Source organism: Triplophysa dalaica, chromosome 6, assembly GCF_015846415.1.
Source record: "Triplophysa dalaica isolate WHDGS20190420 chromosome 6, ASM1584641v1, whole genome shotgun sequence".
NCBI classification, from domain to species: domain Eukaryota; kingdom Metazoa; phylum Chordata; class Actinopteri; order Cypriniformes; family Nemacheilidae; genus Triplophysa; species Triplophysa dalaica.
In genome coordinates this window covers 12,784,359-12,804,269 of record NC_079547.1, presented here as the reverse complement: position 1 = coordinate 12,804,269, position 19,911 = coordinate 12,784,359, and positions in this window count along the sequence as shown.

The following is a 19,911-nucleotide window of genomic DNA, read 5'->3' as shown; positions in this document are numbered from 1 at the left end:
AGATAAAATTAAGACTTTTAAAAAAAAGTTAAATATATTAACAGTTAAAGCAACACTTTGTAGTTTCTCGACCTTAAAATTATGTCTCTAAAATCAGCCTAGTGATGAAACAGCACCCGCGAGATATGAAACAAAAGGAGATCATGCGGCAAGCATTTAAAGTACACTACGTCTCAGTGTTTTCGTAAGCAATCCCCTGAAGCTCCTTGCGCTGGGTTGACGCTGCAACAGGTGTTACAGACAATGAGCCCGACGAGGCTCATGCTACGCTGTACGCGGACAACCCTCCATCGCGATTTGTTATCATTAACATAACTTTAAGGGGATTGTTGGCATATTAAATTGTATCTAGCCAACTTCCCAAACGTAAGTTTGTGTGAATCAATAAATGAGGCAGAGAGAGAGAGAGATAACTTACAATAGGCTATATAATTGTTTTAGATAATAAGAGATGAGAACTCCTGGCAAGCCTTGTAAAAGTCAGACTAGATACACTGCCAGCAATCTATAAGTGCCACCGGTGCTTGATAAAACTGCACAAATGTTCATTGTTAATTATCATAGTTAACTATCAATGTCAATAATAGGGGCAACATACACTTAAAAGTGTGACCCAGTGTGTGAAAACTAGGCTGAAAATCGAGTAGTGACGAGCATCAGAGTTTGATTTTAACCATTTATTTATATTAATTTAAATAAATATGATTTACTACAGTCTTTGACATGGCCTTAGTCAGTGGAATAACTATATAAAAATCATAAGATTTTACTTTAACAGGAAATTCTTTACATTAAGTTGGTTGCCCTGCTGAAAAAATAATGTAACCCTGCCCAAAACACAATAGATGCTGATGGGGATCAATAGAACACACCATTAATTTTAAATTTTGTGGTTCATAATAGTAATGATAACCCAATAGAATTTATGTAATATTATATATAATATATATATATATATATATATATATATATATATATAATATTTTTAGCATAGTGGGTCTGTGTAGAAATAGAATATGGCAAATTCTGGCTTTATAGAATATGACTTTATAGCTGGGTTTTCAAGTGGATCACAAATTTGCATTGAAAATTGCCATTTTATAAAACCTGTGCTTTAGGGAACGTATACGTAGTGGAGTAGGCGGGGCGAGACCGTGATTCGAGCGCACCAGTCCCGTGTCACAAAGGAGATCATGAGCACCGTCGACGAGAGAGGACCGGGCCCGAACATGTTTTACGTTTGTATGTATGTTCTTTTGTTCGGCAGTCAACCTGAGGTGGCTGCCGACATTTTACTTTAGTGTTTTTGTAATAGTTTGTTTTATTCGCTGGCACTCGGCCGTGAGGGGCTGCAGGCTGTCTTTGTAGTTTATTATTTTGATTAAAACTTTATTTAAATGTCTGCCGGTTCCCGCCTCCTTCCTTCCTTCCTTTTATTGAACCTTTCTACATATACATATACCATCTTTTCCTAATGCAACTCTTAACTGGCTGAGTAAGACAGTGATTAACAAAACCAGCAAGTCCCCCCAGCTGTCATTGGGTATTGAAATCCTGCTGGCAACAAATCTTTCAGGATATATTGGTTACATATAAAGGCATACTCTATGCATTCGTGAGTGTGCTGGTGCTTAAATATGGGTTTTCGACCTGGGAAGGGTGAGTAGGCAGAGGGGGAAATCAGAATATACTCACTACAAAAAAACAAGACAGTACGGGACTGTGAGACAACTTGCATCGCTATAGGGCGTTTACAATACACAACACGGTTTCTCGTCATCATTCATCGTCTTGCTGTAAAGCACACACGCAAAGTGCACTAACAACAAGACTTGGGTCAAGGTCAAATAGCGAAAATACCTCCCACATCGTGAATACTTATAGTTTGATGGCGGAGCATAAAACATTGAAGTGTTATTAAAGGGTTTTCTATATTCTATCCAGATTTGTTGGTTTGGCATAGTTTCAAACAGTTTTATGTTTGTTATACCAGCCATTTAACAAGCTCTGTAATGTTAAAGAATACATGCAGTTTTTAATTCTTCCACGCAATTTTTTACGCTAACCTTCTTCACTGTGATTGGCTGGATTAGTTCCACAGTGTCACACACGACGAGATATCTTGGCGATAATATCAAACAGGTTTGAAAATGTAATAGGACGTGGAATAGCTCGAGACAGGTCTAGATCACGTTGCAAACCTGCTTGTGTTAAACGAGCTTCCGCGACCGAAACGACTACCGATTTGGTCGCAATCCAAGGGTTTTGACGCAGACTTTGGAAATCTGTCTGGGACAGCAAAATCCAGCAAAATCACATAGTGTGAGCTTGCCATTAGTCACCAAATGCTTCCCTGTGGGCAGCGCAATACACATAAATTATGTAAAAAATTATTTACAACGCTAATAACAGACAATTCAGCTCATCAACCACATGGGAGAACGCGTGCGCAAATGTTCCAAATTGTTGCTCTAAAACTTAATTCCCAAAACACGTTTTATTTGAAACACTTTAAATATATAAAGGGAAATAGAACCATTTCAAAATATAAACACAATTGGAATATTTATTATTATCAGCATTCACATTGTTGAACATCAGAAGGGAAGTGAGGTTCTAATAGGGATGAAACACAAACCAGAGAGAAACTTTAAAATGATGTTCCTGATCAAGGCCCAACAATACCACCCCCCGAAATAACTGAATGAAAAACATGTTTGACATTAAATCTTTAATCTATATTGCTGTTCCTTAATCAATGTGTGTGTTTACAAGTATATATAATACGGACAAAAATATATATGCTAGTGAATTTAGACCATATCTAGCTATCCCCCAAACAAAAACGCTAAATTAAACCGATTTTAAATCCAACTGATGTACACTGTCAATGACCCTCACGTGAATTGAATAACGAGTAACAGATTAAGTAATCATTGTCAGTTACTATGCAGAAACAACGTGAGATTCGAAACTATCTTGCTTCAAACTGTGAATAACGTTTATGGAACATGTATATAGTCAATACAACATGTTTTATTTCGTATCATTATGATGTCATAGACACAGTGGGTCTCATTCATGAAACACCAGCAGAACATTTTTTTTGTGTAAATCGTTCGTTAAGTCATTCTAACGTAAATTTTCGGATTCATAAAAATGTTCGTATTTATGTTAGTTGGTACGAACGAAATGTATATACCACGTGTAATTGGTGCGTAAAACCCCACGCAACGTTCTGTATTCTTTTAGACAAAATGATGACACTGCATTTTGATGCACTGTGTATCGTAATGATATTTCACAAGTTATTTTGCCCTGGCTTTTGTTATATTTAACTTTTTAGCTTTGGCTTAAACCAGAGCCATTGACACTTTGAAAAAACGGTTTCATTGGAGTCAACGGAGAAGACGCGACTCTCTCTATTAATGGCTCCGAGTAAAACGCAGAGCCCGTCGCAGTTCTTTTTTACTCACTGTCCAATCACTGTGGAGAGGAGGCGGGACAAACACTACATTGACCAACCATCATACAAAACAATGGAGAAGTTACTATTATTACTGCATTTTCATAGTCATTAATATTGTTCAAAATAATGTACTAGTAACAAGTAGGATAACTGTTGGGAATATTTCAAATCACAGCAATCAATCTCCGGAATAAAGCGCAGTGCCTCCAAAGCGTTCTCAAGCGCCTCCAGCTGGTCGTTTTCAGAAAAGCACCAGGTATTATTATTTTAGCTGGATAAAAACACTTCGGTGGACACCGCTTAATTGATTAATTTATTGGTAAGTACAGCCAACTATTAGTCTCTTTTGCATTTATGCAGTATAATTTAGACAAGCCAGAGAATGAAGTCCAGAGGTTTTTCAGCATTCCCATTTACGTTAACTTGCGTAGCTGTAATTAATAGGCGGGGAGAATGCTAATTGTGACTGAGCGTGCATGCGCGCCCTGTTTACGTACGATTGAAATTCATTAACATACACATATATTGCACATGAGATATGACGTTTACGAAGTATTTGCGAATCCGGAGGAAAGTTTCTGGGAAGGTATGTTTTACGCGCAAATGACTCGGAATTTACTCATAGTAGGCCTACTCATATTTACAAATGTTTCATGAATGATATTTCAAAACATGTCAATAAACACTTAAAACACTGCTACTCATTTTATATAGTTGAACATTTTACAATATCTGGTATGTGGCAAATATAAGTGATTTTACTTAAAATCGTGTTTATATTTTGCGTCTGTGACAAACAGACTCTTAAAAAAGAAAGAAACTGTATCCACGGCAGGTGTTGTCCATTTATTCAGAGCATTTGATAACCATTTCCCACATTTATTTAAAATGTGTGCCATTTTCAGCCCTTAATCCCCTTTAAGTGTGCAATGAGGGATAAACTGAAAGCACAACGGCTGTCAATGTCAGGGTTAAAGGGAACAGCAACTAATTTCATCTCCATATTAATTAGAGCACATTACAACAGTAAATAATTACTCGAGTAACCTCAGGTGTTCATAAATAAAATAAGCGAACATTGGCTTACAGTCACAGCTGGTTTGTTAATGTTTCTTTTTACCTGTAAATTGAGATGTTTCTAATTTGAGTTAACACCATTTGTTAAATCCCACAAATGATTATGTAGCTTTTGTGAACATTTTTTATAGTCAACTATACAACAGATTTATTAACACATTTTTGGAATCTGAAGCAGATGGCAGTAGTCATGTTTATCAAGCACAGTATGGGCCAGTGCACGAACAGGGATGTTGTGACATTCATGAGTTCTAACTTACAAATCCGCCACCTGAGCCATGACGCACAAAGCTTAGCTCATGTTTATACACACACTGACTGAGTCAATTCAGACCACAAAAACATGCATCAAATATTTAGACTAAGGCAGATCTGTTTTGATGAATTGTAATGCCGAATTTATGTATTTCGATGTTTTCATTGCTCAGGCAAAGCTCTGAATAACCTCTTTGATGTTTGTTTGGTCTGTTTAGTTTCGCCAATAAGGATGCACATTGATTGCACAGTAAAAATCCCTTGCTTTACTTTCCACACATAAACTACAAATTGCGTAGTGTAAATTAGTAAATCCTGTACTTATCTTAAAAAAAATGCTAAATATCCTTAAAACATTTAAAATGAAAGATTTTTTAATTCTCAATCCAACCTCTAGAGGATGATATAGCACAACAAGTAACTCCAACTGCGTTAAAACGTTTATACTACAGGCACATTTTTTGGAAGAACATATGAGATTATAGGATATAATGGTACCCAGATTCAAACACAACATTTAATTAACTTTCAATTACCAAACAAAGGACATCTTTTTCTTATTAAAGGAGACAAAGCAATTCTATATATAGTACAAGAGAAAGTGAGATATCTAAGCGAGGAGATCTGTGAGACATCCAAGGGGTTCACTGCTGCACCCCAAATGCTTTCACACAAGCCATATGGCACACACGCAAACTCGCCTCCAATGGCAGCTCGGTATGGTGCTCGCTGGCTAACATCTTGCAGGACACATAATTAATTTGCCCCGGCGTCTGCCATTTATTTTCCAACCTACATTTTGTTAATTGGACAGAGGAGGTTAAAATCAAATTATGTCCCCGGCTATGCAAGAGCTCACTAATTGTATGGAATTTGCAAGGAAGGCTATGAAGCTGCTGGCTTGCGGGAATATTAAGTCACTGGTGATCTTTGCTGGGTGTTTGAGGGATGCTGTTGTCATTAAATAACGGAAAGTGTCATTCATACTTGTGCTTTGCGCACAGATGAACCACTAATATTCGCAGATGTTCATAGATTTTATTAATATGCTAATGAGGGATTATAGTGCTAATGATGTCAAAGGTGTTAATGTCACAGTGGACAGATTTGAGGTCAGCTATGCCTGCAGAAATAACAGCAGAGAGAGAGAGCGAGAGATCTAGGGGTTTCACTGTATTGCATTGATAAAATTAAAGTTGTTTAAAGAGAGCAACCAATATTTAGCATCTTGACTCATTTACATCCAATTACAAACTAAATAATGCAAAAAATGTAACACGTGTCAAATAATTATTAGTTGACCCACACATTCAGTCAGGAAGAAGTTCAATTCCTTTTTCAATGCTTTGTGTTTACATGGTGACTGTGAAGAAGTCATGTGTTTTGCTCCTCTTTTCCTGAATTAAACTTTAATTACTGTTGAGCGTTTTGAATGACTATTAAACTTTTCATTTCAATTAGTATTTTAATCTCAAAAGAGCAAAAGAAAGTGTTACCTGAATATTGTTGCTCTTTAAACCTATATTAGAAAATAAAGTGTAACTATCACACCCAATATTAGTAATATCTTATGGAAATGAAGTAACTAATTTAACATTATAGAGTACTACACATTTGTCATACCGAAATAACTGATGATAAGTAGGAGGCATAAATGGAGAGTAAAAGATTTATCCTTTCTTCTGATGTCTGTATTCTGACTCATACTTTCTCTGGATGTATGTTCTATGTGAATCTCATACAATGTGGTTTAGGCACTTTGGCGAATGGCAACTGAGAACTCACACATTGAGAGTGCTCTCATCGCCCATCTGTTGTTTTTTTCATTTGTTGTCTTCTGATTATGGGGTGGAGAGAGGAGGGGGCATGGTAACTATTTAATACCAAATGCATAACTCTTATTACTCCGGCGATCACCATCTAACCATTAACAATAATTTGAAAATGCCACAAATGTAAAATGGTGATTAATTAAAAATGATGTCAAAATGAAAATGATGTCCTTGCATTGTAGTTAAAATAAATAAACAACACAAGAATAAACAGAAATCTGCAATTTAGATAGTTCGTCTTAACTGAGTAAATAAAAGAAAGCTGCGCATGTTGTTTTTGAGGTATAGACAAAGGAACACTAAAGAAAGTCTGTACGCTTTTGAATCTAAACACTTTGATAGACAAGTGTGCTGATTCACTACAAGTCAGCTAAATTCAGTATTAAACTATTATTTCATCAAGCTAATTAAACTCATTTAGGAAAAGAAAATCTAAATCTGGGCTGTGCTTGCTTTTTGAACCTAAATATTAGAAAAGAGCACAGTTATGTTTCAAATGAAGAGGGGAGAAAACACTTGTCCAGTCATATTTCCATTCACAGAGGAGATCATGGTAGCCTATGGCTTCATGCCGTTGACTCATCAAATTTAATGGCAGGTATACACCGCTGCTATACCACATTCAAACTGTGTTTGATGCTGTCTACATGTTTCAAATTGCATCCCCTGGACTCACACCAGCCTGTGTAACCCAACAAAACATTATCTGGATACAAGCTACAATCGTGTTTCCAATCAATTAAATTAGTTTCCATTTCATCACACACTGAATCGTTTAAAGGACCAGCCTCAAACCATCTTGAGCCGGGCAACATCTACCGCTAACCCCCCATAAAACAGGCGAAAAGGCCTCGGGCTTTCTCATTTGTTTCCAAGGTAGGCTACAGCACGGCTAATTTAGGGAGGTGCACTCCGGGTAGAATACGAAAGAGCCTAATGAGGCTTTAAACCGCGGGCCGGTACGTGAGGGGTTAACGACATTACAAATTACGGCAGCGGAAAGTTGGTCGTGTTCCTCCGGGCAGCAGCACCGCCAGACAGCGCGAGCGCAGCAGCTGCGCGCGGAGGGGCGGCTCGCGCGCAGGGCAGCGTGCCCAGCGCAACGGTCCCCAGCGTTGTTAATCACGCGCTTCCCGCCCTCTCTCTCCTCACTGTGCTGATTTGCAAGAGCAGATTAATCAGAGCACGGGGGCCTTGATGAAATTTTGCTGTTATTGTGCCCAATTTTAGCAACATCTTTTATTATCTTCATTATTCATTTACGGGGGGAGGGGGGCTACTGCGCAGGGATGATGGTATGGTGAGGGGGGCCCAGTGTCAATTATGCAAATGACATTCGTGCGTTTTTTTTTAGATTACTTTATTCGCCCGACATTGTTTGTGCGAATTTAATTATTAAATATTATTACGCTCACGTTTCCGTCAATTTTCCGAGGCTCGGTTTCAACTTGATTTCTCTTCCAGCTGCTCTTCTCTTCTCCGCCAAAATCAGAGTGGCTCGGCTACAATAGGGCCAAATAAACTCCCCTCTATTTAATAAGGATGAAGTTATTTCCCAGTTCTCATCTGCAAGCTCAAAGCAATGATGAGGAGAAACACACTGCATATTCATTTTAATGAGCATAAATTGAATTTAAGTTTGCTCAGAATTGACTGCAATTAAGCTCTGCCTTAATGACAAATTATTCTTTTTGCTTTTATTCACCAGAATTTGTTTTTCAAAGGCTTTCTTAGGCAGCAACAGAGGGGGACCCTACAAAGAATACCAATTTCAGCAAGATCCTTCAGATGATAATGAAATTAAAGCTTTTCTAGCTAGCACAGTCAGATAAAATAGCATAGCCCTACCCAAACTAGACATTCTCATTTCCATTCATGGAACAGCCTCTGCCATATTTCTATGGACACTGATAAACTGGTGATTTAATTATTATCAGTTGTAAATGATAATACTTTTGAACAATCTCCTAATTGAATGTGAAAGTATGTTAAATCCAAAGATTGTGGGAGCGGTGTTGCCTTATTGCTGTACTAGCCTTTCTGGGAGAGAACAAAAATATGCCGTCATCAGGTTTGACTGCTGTACAAGCTTCAAAAAATGGATGTTAGTACATGCTGATTGGCATTGAGAGAGCAGTAGATGGAATTTAGTCAAATAAACCTCCTCAGACTTGGTAGGATATTGGAAAGGGAATGCCAAGTGCCTCTGGAATATCCCCTGTCTTCTCTTTCCTTTTGGGAATGACTGCTGTAGAGTTGAGGATTGAGAAGCTATTTAAACCTATGTTCTCACCATAGCTAATCGCAAAGGTTAATGAGCAGGCATAGCATGCTTCTCTGATCAGCTAATCAAGAACATGTTCTGGCAGGGTCTGTATAGGTACATTGAGATTCCACTGCTGATGCCTCTGGCATTAATTCTGGTATTATGCATGTTTGCTTTGGAAATGGGTGGGGGTCCATGGGAGCCAGCCACATGGGCAGAGTATGGGGGTGTGAGAATGAGAAAATGGTGGGGGCAGTGAGAATGAAGTGTCCTAGGGCACCCTATTCCTCTTTGAAATACCCATTGATATTAGCTTGCCTTATGACATGCTGCAGCTCACTTGCATGTCCTCCTTTTGCCTATTTTGCCTCCCCCGGCCAAGTAGAGCCTGCCCTCTCTGCTACTGCCTTGTCTATGACTAGGAAGAACAGCTGTCTACCCTAACAAGGCCACTGCAATAAGCAAAACGACACAGTGGCATACGAGTGAGCAAGGGCACCACTTGGACTCCACAAAGCCTCAGGACACGTAAACAGTGTCTTAATGAGAATGTGTACCATTACAGTAATTAACACAACTCAACGTCAAGCCACTGTCAGATCTACAGAGTTTCAGCAAGGTTTAATGTTACACAGAAACGGACAGAGTTCAACCTCCACCGGGAGGCCTTTTCTCGAACAATCTGACTGACTGTGGATAAGTGGTTATCTGTTAATGGACAATGATTGTTTTCTCATGAAACAGAGTCTGGAAAGTGATTATTTGTTTGAAGGTGCTCCACTCACTTGTTATTATGTGACATGCACACTGTGAACTGATATGAACCACCATATTCGTTTCATTATCATTCTGGCATGAGTAATGAAAGCTATGAATCATAGGTTAAGTATAGCATATATGTATGTGTAACCTTAGAACTTCACAGTGTTTTCACAGGCGTATGTTTAACACTGGGCTGTGGCGGCATGAATTAGTGCGAGAAAAATTGGGCGGGAAAACAATCTAGTTTGGGTTGTGCTATCCAATAAAATTAAGGCTCTATGATGCCTTTCAGTTTCAGTTTTAGGAAAGTGTGTAAGATCTGTGGAAGAGTGACTGAAGAAAGTGTTAAAAGTTGTTCCGGGGGCCTTCTAAGTTATTTTGGGTAGAGCATCGATGGTTTATGATGAGCCAGCCCACATGAAATCTTAATCACACAGATATCAATGCAGATTTCCTCAGAACTGGTGTGAGAGTGTGTTTATAAAATCTGTATATTTTTGCCTCCACAAAATCTAGATCTGACGACAATTAATATAAATACCAAAGCAATGGTGATTGTTAATGAATACGTTATTATAAGCGAGGAACTATAGTCCTTTGGGGGCAGACAGCTAGAGAGGTTTTCAGGAATAAAATGTGTTTCACATTCTTTGTGGTTTCTAACTTCATGCTGTTTCTTATTCTGACATGTGCATAAACACAAATAGCTTCTTAAGTAAAATCTGACAGTGCTTTTAGGATTGATGACTCCCTCGCATTTGTGTTTCCGGAGCGTTTTAATTAACACTGAATTATTTAAGCTTACCAACGGTATATATATATATATTAGGTAAAAGAAAATTGGAACCTGTGTGATTAAGGTTAAGATTGGCCTGTATAGTTTCCCTTTCTCTCTTTCTGTTTTACCCATTTTTTAGTGTTAAAATTACTGTACAGTATTCTCCCTGAGAATATGAATTTCATTGCCAGTCCCTTAAGAATAGAAATTTGGAATGCATCTCTTTCTCTTTTCCCATCTACAAGCAGTTATGTAGAAACCGGAGCCTTGTATTAATGAGTCATTGCAGGGCCATATTATGTTTAATTAGCTGCTTTATATAATGAGGTGTTCATTTCTAATGAAGGGAATTCACTGTGAGTGGCACATCTGCAAGAATAACTCATGCAATCAGCAGTGCTCGGACGCATGCAACTGCAAATGAGACTAGCTTACCCAAAATGAATTACATCTCTGCGCTTTCTCCGAAAGTCCATTAATTAAGTCTCCTGACATCAAGGTCTTTTTCTTAATTTCATGTACCATTAGCATAATAAACACAACTTGAGTTAGCACAATGTGATCAGTTTAATGGGTGCTATTTATTTTACTCTATTATTTAAAGGTCTGGTAATAGGAGCAAGAAACATAAATTTAGCTGTGTGGCCCCTTTCTGAGGAATTCCCATCAGAGCCCGTGCCATCACAGATGTTTGTTAAAGCTTTGTCGCATATATTTGGCCAGTGTTTGTCGACTTCATTAATTTGCACTGCAGAAAGGTGTCATTTCAAATGGTATCGGGCAACAAAGCCCTTCTTCCTTGCTCTGACTGCGTTTCACGTTTATTACAAACAGACATTCATTCCCACTAGTGCAATTTCCTTACACAAATAACACAAAGCCTAATGTTTGCTTAAGAAGATGGTTTCAGTTGTGTGTTTAGGTTGAGAAGCAGTTTTTTTTCTTAACAAACATATATCGTTAAAACAAAAGAGGATATTTAATTCATAACAGTAAATTAGTCCTAAAGGACTGACCTGAAGGTGAGACGCGGTTAGAGTTATAGTGGAGGACAGGTACATCATTATCTCATTGAGTCCTCTGCACCGCCTGCTTGCACAAGCGTGTTCCAACTCCCGGTAGCTGTTCAGCACTTACTCTTCTCTTAGGACCCAGGACAGACTTAATCATCAGTATTCCACGAGTGGGAACTGCCCTCCAGTTCTCTTCCCGTCTATTAGAAATCCGGCTTCTGCCCCATGGTAATGTTCCAGTCCTCACTAGACAACCACTGTAAATGAACTGCCCTAATGTGGAGGAGGAATCACTATTTCTGGGTTCTCTGTCCATGTAGAAAATTGAATAAATTAGACTAGGTAAGGACAAGACCCAACTTGTATTTATAGAATATTTTATGATTTCCAATTTAGTGTGACAGTTAGTTTTGAGTGCCTCCTCATTGCGATTCAGGGTTTATTAGTAGACAGTGTTGCACTCTACATTCTCTTGCAAAGGGGAGCTGAGAATTATGGGTATGATAAGATTGCTAATTGGAGGGGGGTATTAGGCAGAATAGTCCTACTTTCTTTAGTGTGAAGAAATAAGTTTCCTTACAAATAGTATGACACACTGAAACATTTGTTGTTACAATCAAAAGTGAATAGAGCTACACCCAATTTCACGATGCACATAACTTGTTTTCTGCACTGTATTTTTCAGAGAGAAAAAAAAACATTTGCCCATGTATTCCAGGAATGTCAGTGCTAGGGGATGAATAATAGATAATGTCCTTTCCTGAGCTGTTATCAGTTGGCTCTAAATCTTTGCGTCCATCTTGGCCTCCAGATTTTGTCCCGTTTCCTGTGACACAAAGCCTTTTTGACCAGAATCAATTATCTGTGGCTTGCAGGGGTGCTGTCTCATTAGGGGCAGGTTGGGTTACCCCTAAGCTCTGCTGGTCATCCAGTGGCGCCACACGCACATGGCTAATGACTGGAGATCGATTGGCCTGTAACCTGAATGCTGTTTGTTTTCGTATAACGTTTGCCATGCTCACAATGGCTGGTGCGTCGCAGCAGACTACCCCACAACTCACCGGGGAGAGCAAGTCGTGGTGCATTTTACTGTATGCCATTGGTTTTTCGAATTGACACACAATTCCATCTTTTCAAATTGTCATTTTTATCCAACATGATGTCCTGTTTTCCTGAAAAGAAAACTTTCACAAAGATTTTCTATAGGAAAATATTCTGGCAGGCATTTTTTTTTTGAGTATAATGTGCCTTAAAGTAAATTTAAAGCGGCATTTTCCTTTTAGTTGTATTTTCATTTCTGTCGGTTTTCCGTACTCCTGTATGGCTTTAGCAGGAGCAGGGAATCCACTGGAAACGGTCCATTGAGGAATTTGCCACATTTGTGTAGTGGTTGCTGGAGAGAAATGGACCCTTTTTTCACCTTACTGCATGGAGTGTCTGTCACAGACCACTGTGCCCGCCGCGACACAAGCGACAGCACTCAATACTGCGACTGAGCCCATCATCGCCCCAGAGCCCGAGCCTCAAGACGTGTCAGGTGTGTGCACCGGCATTGTGTGCATTGCCTTGAGAGTCTTAGTGGGGATCCACCCTGCAGCAGAGGGTGAACTTTTTCTGGACTCTACTATTTAGTAAATGAATAGGGACATGGGTGTTGCCTTCCCCGCTGGTCCTGTCCAGCTTTTGGTCAGCCAGCAACTCTCTTCAGCCTCAAAGAAGGTCCTGCCCAGCCTCCCTCTCCTGCCTCCTATGTTATTGTCAGCCAGTCCGTCTGCCCTGGGTCTGCTGGCATCCAGAGACCCCTCAGCTCAACCTCTGCAAACCAGCGTCATTGGGTTGGATGAACTTCGGGATGGGCAGTTACATCAAAATTTTCGCCTGCGAGACATTAACAATGGATTGGCGGCCATCTAGCGAGTGGACTCACTCTGGATTGGCGGCCATCTAGCGAGTGGACTCACTCTGGATTGGCGGCCATCTGGCGAGTGGACTCACTCTGGATTGGCGGCCATCTAGCGAGTGGACTCACTCTAGATTGGCGGCCATCTAGCGAGTGGACTCACTCTGGATTGGCGGCCATCTAGCGAGTGGACTCACTCTGGATTGGCGGCCATCTAGCGAGTGGACTCTGGATTATTAATGTGGAGCATGCAGACTGCCATGCTGGGTCTGGCCCACTGGAGCCGGAGTCCAACAGCCCCCTTAAATATTTTATTAAGGGGCAGCCTCCTACACCTCGGCAACAGTAAAGGGAGACCCACACGACTGCAAAGCATTTTATATAATTTTTTTAGGGGACCCTCCAGGACCACAACGGGAGATGAAGTGTTTGCAATGATCATTTAAATTTCCCAAATACAGTTCTATCAGAACACAGTCTGGGTATTGAGAGAAATGGCCAATGTCCAGGAAAATCTGTATGTGGTCCTTGAGGGAATAATTACCTCGGTGAAGGCGGGCCAAATGAACTGCTTGATCCAAATGTGGTCTGTCGTTCTGTAACGATGGCAGGCGAGGCAGCGGATCCATATGCAGTAAAAGGTTTTAATGAAAGTAAGCAGGACAAAACATAACGGTGTAATCCAGACGATAGCACATTTTAGAACAAGACTGACCAAACCTCTAACAACGATAGACCAAGGAAACACAAGGTGTCACGGTAACTCAGAGGGGAGAACCCAATTGCAGGCAGACACAGATGGTGGGGTAAACAGGGGTATTTATTTCAACAGAGAACACTATAAATGACAAAACAAAACCCACAAGGGGGAAAACAAGACACGATGAACTAATAACTGAATAAGGAAATGGACTAACTAAACTAGAAAACAAATACTGGTACAAACACTAAACTAACACTTACTAGACACGGGGTACGGGAACAAGGCAAGGCACGGCAGGACAAGGCTAGACACGGCAAGACACCAAACAGCTACAGAACAGCTACAGAACAGCTACAGCATACAGCAAACAGTTCAAAATGAACGAGAACAGGACAATGAACACGAGGATGTTTAAAGGTTGACAAACACAGGATCGTTAACGAGGAACAGGTGCTGGCGATGAAGCACTAAGGAGAGGCTGACGAGGAACGAGATGATGGGAACAAAGAAGCAGACCGGAGAGAGAGAGAGTATGGCCAAATAGGTACAAAATAGTCTCTCTCCCACCACATAACTAAAGGCTATGCCATGGCTCCACAACAAAAAAAGAATTAAACATGACATGATAGAGGAACCATGACACAAGGGCTTAAATCCACAGGGTAACGAGAGGGCTAACAAGTCACAACTGAAACAGATCATGACACAAAACCAATGAACAAAGTAACTACAAAAAATTACAACAGTAGACAACAAACCGGAACTAAGGAATTCAAACTAAAAGTCCACAATACGAAGGGCAAACACTGACTGGAACAATAATTAAGGCTATTCCATTATTATCATGGTCCAACCTCTAGTGGCGAAAATTACATTGTGTGCCTTTAAGTGTGTTGACTTGATATAAAAATTAAATCCATGGTTTAAAAAAAATCTGTAGATATCGTTTTCCTCATTATTCAGCATGTTTTATCCCCCCAAAAATTTAATGATCATCCACGTTCCACATTCTTTTTAAGTGAGAACACAATTTATTAATCATATTTGTACATTAAGAACACCTTATATCTGAAGGTATGCACCAATGGACAGTGATGATAATCTGGACTCCCTGTTTGCTTTTGATAAAGGCACAAACAACTTTGCCTAAAAGTAAACTACGATGAAAACAGAGTGAAGAAAGAAAGCGGGGAACAGGAAGAGTTATTCATTGAGCATGCTGTTCTTCATTTTGAATGGTATACTTTAATTAACAGGAAAATTCTGCAGATACTCCTCTGGTTTTACTCGGCTCACTACACAGATCTCATCTCTCTAGAAGATCCAGCTTAGATCTTAAAGCTGATAGTGGGCCATGTTTCTTTCTGCTTTCCTCAAATTCTATGAGTGGAGAATCACTTTGCCAAATGCCCAAGGAATTCAAGCTTTTCCCTCATTATAGGCTTCGTCTGGTTTCTATTTGAGTATATGCGGCCTGTATCCTGGGCTGTAACCGGCACATATGATTCCCCAGTGGCCTGCCTGTCTGAAGATGCTCATTCAGGGTCATACACAACTGTTCCAAAGAAATAGTTCACCAAAAATAAGACATCTGTCATCATTTACTCACAAGACTGTGAAACACAATATACTATAGATATGAATGGTGCTTTAGATTTTAAAATTGACAAAATAGTACATTAAATATACATCATCCAAATCACATGGACTACTTTTTATGATTTTTTTTTAATTCTTATGATGCAGTATGATATTTAAACTTGCTATCTTGTGATAGGTCATGCAACACATTAAACAATGTCAATGATGATTGATCATCATTTAACATCTTAACGCTTGTGGTCTTTGGCTCTGCGGAACTTCATTCAATAAATGCTTTTTACCCATTTCATAGATTATTCTTATATTTATGGCATACTTTTCATCTTTTCTTAAGTGTTTTGTCTTAAGCTCAGTCATATATTCCTAATGTATGTTTTAGTAGGCTATACCATATAACATTGTTGTGATCATAGGCATGTTCAATTTGAAGAGCTGCTTTGACATTGTGTTACAAACTAAATGGGTATTCATAAAAAATACCTCTCTGTAATCTTCTTGTTCACGGTATCTGACATGAACTTTTCTCTCCCTCCTTTAACCTGCCATGTCATAGCCAATGAAACCCCTCATCTAAGCTAGTCATTGAAAGTGACACAAACAACACATCCGTCAACCGCTGAGGTTTCAGACCAGCTGCCCACAGTGGAACCAAGTCCCATAAAATTCACTTTGCAAATCCAGAATTATTAGTACCTGGCCACAACATATCTTTGTGGCTGAGACAGCGGGTTGTGTTTTGCTGGTACTCAGAGCCATCTCAGATATCGTTTGGGCAATGCAAAGTAGAGAGACTGCAGATCAATGTAGCCCTCCACAAACACCATTAGTACACAACCTCATATGATCAGTTTACTGAACAAAAACCATTGTGCCGCATCCCTGTACTCAGCATCCCTTTACTGGAAACAATTGATGCCTTGTTGGAGTGAAATTAATCCTCCGAATTCATTAGCCGAATCAGATATTCAATCGACGCAACCCAAAATAATTATGTGGCGGAAAACGAATGACAAATGACTCGTCTGCCTAAGCTTTCCATTGACTAGACAAGACTTCCTTATTTCAAACACGGAATATATGATACTGGCCAGCCTCATCATATTTACAAAACACCAGCCACATCTGAATCTAATTTATCTCTCATTTTAAATTTGTCAGTGTCTTCTTTTCTTTCCAAGGCTCCAGAGAGAGGAAATGAGACATGAAAGGTGCCAGCACGATCGGCTGTTTGGGTATCTCTCTGTGCTATTACCATCTACAGAGGCGTTATTAATCCCCTCAACAATATTTTTGTATGTTATGTTTACTAATTGGAGAGAGAAAGAGTGAATTTTGAACTGTGCCCTGTAGATGTTCGGTTTCTGCACAAATATATCCAATTGCTTTCTCACAAAACATGATCGACATGTTGCGACTGCAGTTTGTTGCGAAGAAAATACTCTCCACACATGATCGACACAGTGAAACTCAAGTCTCTCTGGTTAAAAATATGATCCAGAGGGTAAATTGCCAACAATTAAACAACGGGCCTCTATAGAGAGGGTGAGACACAAACACACAGCTCTTTCACGCTGTCTGAATATAGTGTGGCCCAAATGCATCTAATTAAAGGGCTTCTTGTGAACCATAGCCAAAAAGACCTCTTTCAAATGTGAATTATTTAAGGCAACTTAAATTGGCTAGATCTTTAGTCCACTGTTTCACCAGAATAAACAGTGTACAGTCAATACAGGCAAAAAGTTTAATATCTCCTGCTCTCAAAGGTTTGTGTAAAATTTTGAGGAATCGGAGCTGTAGTAAATAAATTTCATTGCAGTTATCACAGACAGCCCCTTACTGCAAAGCACAGAGAGCTGTGCGGCATCTCCCCTTTTGGGGATGATGGTGATGCAATGACTGATGTTTTCCAGGCTGTATTTACATGACGATTAATGGCTTTTTAAAGAGTAAAGTTGCTTTCAAAGCAATACCATTCTAGAAAGGCTCGGGCACATCCTAAAGAATAATCAGACAGTTGTTTGGCATAATGACCTCTGATGAAAGAGAGCCATGTAGTCAATATCTGTCATATCGGATGGTAGATTGTAAATGAACCCAGCTGACATGTGGTGTTATGAAACGAGGTTATTTATCGCACATCCTTTATCGTGTGCCAGCCGCATCCCACACTAAGCCACGGCACAGCTGTTCTTCACCATTTCACGCCTTTTTGCTAATTGCACAAGCACACTAATGATGACCTATTTCCGTGGGTAATTTTAATCTACAGAAACAACGCCTGGATTCGTAATGTTATCAGGAAATTAGAAAGTATTTAGAGGAAGGGGCTCAATTGAAAACCCCTCAACATAATCTTTACAGATATTGAAAATCATAGTTTAAAGAATTATGAACTTGAAAATTACAGACAGTGAAAGGAATAGTTCAACCAAAAATGAAAATTCTTTCCTAATTTACTCTTTCATTCCAGACGTATACATGTAGTATTTTTTTTTCAAATGAACAAATATCTGAAGTGCCGTCTGACATTTTTATTTAATAAGGATTTTTTTATCATTATAAAATGTATATCATACTTTATATTAAAAGTTGTTTCACTTTAATGGTAAAGAGGACGTATTCATTGCAAGTGAATCACTGAATATAACAAAGGAACATGTAAGTGTCGGATAAAAACGCTAATTCGAGAAGAAAATGTCAAACGGCACTAAGAAGCTTTTGCATCCGAACTCTTTATTTGTAGAAAACTTCATAATGCAGAGGAAGAGAAACCAAACTGCTGGTGCAAATACAGTCATTATAAAAGTAATCCATATAACTATAATGAATTAAAAAGATTTTTCAAGCAAACAGAATAAGTGTAAAAAAGGTAATATTTTGAACAAAATGTTTTCCTCTTTGCAGGCCTTTTAGTCATTTATGAACTCGACAGCTTTTGTTCATCATTAATTTCTTCTAAACTAAACTTATTTTGCAATAAATGAAAAGGACAACCATGTTTGAACAACATAATTGGGAATTCAAATTTTTTAGGTGAACTATTAGACTATTATGTAAACTGATTCAGGATTTAAAAAATATGTTACTTTGAAAAACTTGCACTCTGGTTTCCTTACGGATTTCACAATGACCCTGACCAGCAAGAGGAAATGAGATTGTTCCCCTCTTGTTTCTGTGGATCAGACTGTGTGAGCAAGATCAATGGTCATCAGCCCTCCATAATGAGCTAGATGATGTGACACAGATGGTGGTCAATTTCTATTTACTGATGATTTTCGGACACCCAATACCCTTTTTCTCTCTGTCACAAATTGTTAATGGTGATTTGTTAAGACAACACCTTTTAAAAACACCGTAGATGGTAAAATAGAAAATACATTTAGGTACTAAGGGTGAAAGTGTACATTGTTGCCCATTCATGGTCAGGGTTAAATATATGTTCAGACCTTTACTGAAAAGTATAAATGACACTTGGCACACTTGAGCCGTATATAACACACATCAAATGTTTATTATTTCACCAAAGCCTACTGTATACTGTCATTTGTTGAACAAAAATGATCACACTCCCACCAACGTCACATGACGTCATGTCCAATGTGAGGTTGGAGGCCATAAATATTTCAGTGAGGTTGTTTGGGCCTGGTGACAGGGCCGGCAGCCCACAGCTTGCCTCACTGACTGAATTAAAGATGTGTTGTGTTCAAATGCTGTGACTGCCTCAGATTAGCCACAAACAGTAATCTGTCACTTAGCTGCAGCCTGGTTGGCCGTGTGAGCTGATGTAAACTGGGCCTGTCTTGATGCTCCACCGGCCAGTGTAATGGGGATTCATTGATCCACTGGTCTCTCGCTGATTGAGTTAGATAATTAAAAAGCCTCTTGTATCTGTTCCATTAAGGATTGTTTGTGTAGCTCCTTTTTTGTGCCTTGTATTTATTCCTCTGTTGAAAACCGCAAGCTTTGAGGATCCCTGAGCATTTTGTCTTTATCTCTCCCTTTTTCAAGCATTTAATGAAATCATTTTGCTTTTGCGAGATTAAACAGATTATAATGTTAGTTCTCTAATAAATATCTGAGGATGAGAAAAACATTGTCATACTCATACAAAGGACATGCTGAAACAAGAGACGCACTCCAAGGTCTTCAGTTGTGGCATCACTCTGAGGATGCAATTTAGGAGCGGTACTTCCTGTATGGGGACGTTTTTTGGAACTTCTGAGAACAGTCAATAGTAAGGGTGGTTACCTGAGC